This window comes from Myotis brandtii, unplaced genomic scaffold, assembly GCF_000412655.1.
Source record: "Myotis brandtii unplaced genomic scaffold, ASM41265v1 scaffold106, whole genome shotgun sequence".
Classification (NCBI taxonomy): domain Eukaryota; kingdom Metazoa; phylum Chordata; class Mammalia; order Chiroptera; family Vespertilionidae; genus Myotis; species Myotis brandtii.
The window spans coordinates 956,060-961,322 of NW_005353584.1; positions in this window are offsets into that span (position 1 = coordinate 956,060).

Below are 5,263 nucleotides of genomic sequence, written 5' to 3' on the forward strand. Positions count from 1 at the left end.
AGTTTGGGAAATGTCTCAGGAAGCCTTGCTTCACAATTAGTTTTGGACAAGCTTCTAAGAAACAACTTGTCACTATGAGCAGGAGGGCAGACATTTCTCTGCTTAAGGTATACCATGTCTAATTTAGCTAGCAGGTGTGGCTTCTATCACGATGGTGACAGATGAAAATATTCATGAAGAATCTTACCAAAAAACTGATATAAAACAAAAGAAAAATAAACAGGGTAAGCATGATAGCAAAAGGCAGATCGATATAAATTTAAATTAAATGATTTTTTAAGAAGTGTTTATGAAGGGCCTACTTGTGATGAGCTAGCTCTCCCTGAGGTTCTCTGGGAAGGCTCTTCAGGAAAAGAACCTGAAGGCACTACTGAGTGGAGTGGTAAGGCGTTTGGAAGTTTGGTGTAGTCAAAGGGAAACTAACTGGTGAAGAATCAGGCCATCACCAAATCATATTCTTGGGAAGAGTTTATTCTTTGTCATTTCCCATTCTTCTTTGTTGTGATTCTTGTGTGAAAAAGCCTTGAGCAATATTTGCATGAAGTGATCCCTTCCTAAGTGACATTTAAAAATCATTCTGGTATATATCGATTCAATTCTAGAACCCACATTGTCTGGTTCTGGCAGTTAAAAGTAATTTAGAAGAGTTAATAATTTAATCAGTTTCTCAATGGACCATGTGAGAGAAAGGTGTATTTTAAAGCAAAACAAGCACCTTTAAAAATCTTTTATTATCACTCTCCCCTCCATATTCTTCATTCAAAACATGTCTGCTCTCTTCAGTACTCTTTTGCCCATGCTCAATCCTTCTAAGCTTCTCCCTCCCCAACTCTCAAAGCTTCCCCCAAGTGTACACAACCTCAGTTCTCCTTTAGTTTCCTATTAGACATTCCAATGCTGAATTACTGGGCTTCCTCAGTACTCCCTCCCCATTAGCCATTTCTTTAGAACCAATAAGTGCCAGGAGGTGACTCAACATGTAAAAAAAGCGAACTGTAATCCTTTAGAAGTGTGAAAATTTAGAATGTTCATGAATTAATCATTTGTTCATTAGTAAAATTTCTATTTGGGAGAACCAAAAAAAAAGAAATCTTGGTAAGGAGTAGTACCATTAAACACACAATTAAACAATAGAATAAACTTGCCTGATTCTTTCCTTATGTTTAATTTCAGGGTTACTTTACAAGGTGGAATTCATATAACAGGAGAAAATCTGAGGAAGCATTGTGTTTAGATGAGGCTGGCTTTGAACAAGCAGCTGAGAGATAAAGGTGAATTTGATTCTTTACCATGTGTCTGGATGACAATATAGACATTAGTGATTTGGTCACTTGTTTTTGTTTACTAACTTTATACTAGTAATATCATAACTGAAGGTAAGTTATAATGTAGTTGATGTCCTTGAATGCAAGATATATACAGACTAGAGGCCTGATGCATGAAATTCATGAAAGGGGCTCTGCCCTCGCAGCGGCAGTGGCTGCGGCTGCCTTGGCCCTTGCAGCCCCAGCTTCGTCCAGAAGGTCCTCTGGAGGTCCTCTGGAAGGATGTCCTGTTTAATTAGCATATTATGATGTTATTATTATTATAGATATGGGGAAAGTTGACACCACATCTACAGGAACAAAATTCCCAAGTCCAGGCTCTAATGGTTACTAAGCTTCCTGAATGTGTAGTAACAAGACACTTGGCCTCAAAATCGGCCTTTGTATGTTCAACAAGGGGTAAAAATAATCAATTCAAAAGACTTACATACGACTTGTTTTAAAAAAGTATTTTGCTGCAAATATATACATTTTCTTAACAAGGGGAAGTTGCTGAGTTTTTTTAAACTAAGGGTTGACTTGCTAGTTTTTTTTTAATTAATGAAAAAAAAAGACACCATGGCAAAGGGTGAGACTAGGAAAGGTGTATGAATGTCTAATTTAGAATAGTGACTATTCTAAATAGTGACTATTCAATAGTCATTCATAAATTTAGCTATTTTAGCAGATAATTTTTCAAGGCTGAACCTTTAATACATAACTTCAGGAGTGCACTATGCATATATAATGGCATAAGACAAAACAAATGCAATCAGGAAACCATTTAAGTGTTGGCTAAGAGGTTTGATAACAGAAAAAATGAATTATCTGGGACTAATTTTATTTACATAAAAGTAGGTACTACCATTAGTCATCTTTTTTGGCTAAAAAAAAGCTTTTGAAAAATATTTCTTTGAAGAATTGAAAGAGAATGATCAATGGATCAACAATGAGCAAGTCTTAGCCCATTATATGACCCAGGCAAATGGGCTTCTCAGTAAAACTATACACTTCCCAATTCCATTAACAGTTGCCTGAAATCTTTGCCTTCAGAATCCTGTGCATCACACATACCATAGTGATTTTTCTGACCTTGTTTATAAACATTGAAATAAATACGGCCACGTATTGTATTTGTTTGCCAGGGCTGCCATAACAAAGCATAACAGACTGGGTGGTTTAAACAACAGAAGTTTATTTCCTCAGGGTCTGGAGCACAAGTCAAGATGTTGTTGGCACAGTTGATTTCTTCTGAATCCTCTCTTTAGATTGTAGATGTCTGTCTTTTCCCAGTGTCTTTACATGGTCTTTCTTCTGTGTATACCTGTTTCCTAACCTCCTATTATAAAGACACCAGTCATATTGAATTAGGACCTACTCATTTAATCTTCATTACCTCTTTAAAGGATACAACTAATTGAATTCATCAACACATTAAAAAATACATCATGGCCAAGTCTGACTTAACCCCAGAGTACAAGGATCATTCAATATTAGAAAATTTGTTAATTTAATTCACCATATTGATAGATCAAAGGGGAAAATCATTTGAGTATCTCCATATATGTTGAAAAATCCTGAAAACACACACGCACACAATATAAGTTCCTGATAAAACACTCAATAAAATAGTAATAGAGATATTTCCTTAACATGATAAAAGATATATACTTTGGTACTTGAAGTAATCACTTTTTTTAATGGAGAAACACTATCCCAATAAGATTAGAAACAAAGCAAGTGTGCTCATTATTTTTATTACCATTTAGCATTATATTGGAGGCTTCTAAGTAGCAATATTATATTTTTTAATGTAGATGGCTACAGATGTAATCATTTAAAAATAATTTTCTAAATTATACATGTGTATTTTGTACACTCTTTTAAATATGCATTTCATAATAAAAAGGTTAAAAATTTAACATAAGGAAACCATACATACATACATTTAAAAGGGCTATTTGAGGCAATTTATGTTCATTTGTACATTTAAGATATAAAGCCAGGCATTTTCAGCAAAATTAAAGGAAGCACCATAGATGTAAGACATGTAGCATAAGATAAAAACAGTTATATGGCCTTTTTATTGCTGGTGATAAAAATGTAAATCAATAGCAGTTGATGTACTGTCAAGAAGAAAAGCACAGACATTTTTAATATTTAAGTATACAATATCATCTGCAAAAGATAGCCAATGAAAGTTAAATGCAGGCTTAATCTCAAATATTTAGAGCTTGGAGGTCATCACTTTAAGCTCACAAAAGAAAGTTGGACAAATTGAAAATCAACACCTTTTTTGGACTCACCAGAGAATTGAGTTTCTGGTACAAAACATTGCCCTGAAATCTGGAGAGACAGGTAGATCCATCACAGTGGTCTTATTTACCTAGAGCAGAGACCACTGAAGGCATAAACTGATAGAAATACTTAGATGTTTATTTCGATAAATTGCTGTAGGCTGGCTATGGACCAGCATGAGAGTGAGTAACTAAGTTTCAGGGGACACCCACATTTTACGGACTTTACCTCCAAGAAACCCAACTTCTCATGGCAAACATCTGAGAAAGATATAGTCTTTTTGGTTCTGGCAGATGGAGAGGAGCAGTAATTATTGTGAAATGCATGTTTGGAGCCTCCCTCATAACAAAGGCCCACTTTTCATGGAAAAAGACTTTATCAAAGCATTGTTTCAGAACTGTGGCAAAAAGACATTCCTCCTATTCCAGCCCCATCTAGCCCTCCTGCCTCATCTAAGAGGGTTGGAAGGAAGTGATACAAGAAAAATCATTTGTGAAGATCACAGTCCAGAAACACAAGCCCACTAAAAGGCTGACATGTAACTGGAAGATTATAGAATGCTTCAAGCCCTCACCCCACCTTAGCACCACAAAGTTCCAGTATAATAGTAGTGGCTTACAACAGAGAGACCTAACCTGTTGGAAGAGGAATACTTAGGAAAGTCTGGAGTAAAGATGTGAGATGAAAAATGAAGTCACTAGAGAAACTTTAAGCCTCTGTCACTGATAGCTACAGCAAACGTTAAATGATACCCAACTCCTAGACAGATTAACATAAATCCTTACACTAGTGGCCTAGTTAGTTGAGTTCCTACTTCCCAAAACAACATATCTGGCTTTCAACGAGGCATGCCAAAAGGCAAGAAATAAACAGTATGAAAAGAAAGATTACTGGAACCAGACTCAAATATGACACAGATGTTATAATTATCAGACAGAAAATTATAAAATAACTATGATGGATATGTTAAGAACTCTAATAGGAAATGTAGACAATATGATAGAAAAGATGGATGATATAAACTGAGAGATGAAAATTCTTGACATAACTGAAGAAAGAATCAGTGTGCCTGAAGATAGGTAATAGAAAATACCCAAACTGGAAACTAGAAATCAATTACAAGAAAAAAAAATACACTGAAAAACACAAAAATACCTGGAAGCTAAATAACATGTTACCAAACAATGAGTGAATTAACAATGAGATCAAGGAAGAAATCAAAGTTTCCTTGAGGGGGAGAAACCAAGATGGCGGCATAGGTAAACTCCTGTACTTGCCGCCTCCCACAACCACATCAAAATTACAACTAACATACAGAACAGCCATCATCCAGAACCTCTGGAAAGCTGGCTAAATGGATGGTTTTAGGGGCTTCAATCTGGCAGCTTTTTGGTATCAAATGAGAACCTGGATTTTTGAGCAACATTTTATCCCTATGCTGTGATCTCTTCCACCCAAACAGTTTTGTTTTTATTAATAACATGGTAATATTGAGCCTTTTGTATAAATCATTCATTACTACTAATTAGTTTTGATATTTTGAATACCAAGTCTTCTTCACTGATCTAAGAAGGGTGCAGGCAAAAAGACACAATATGTGTGAATATTTACTAGGGTCAGTTAGCAAGGGGAAGCTTTCAAGTATAAAAATAAATACAAGC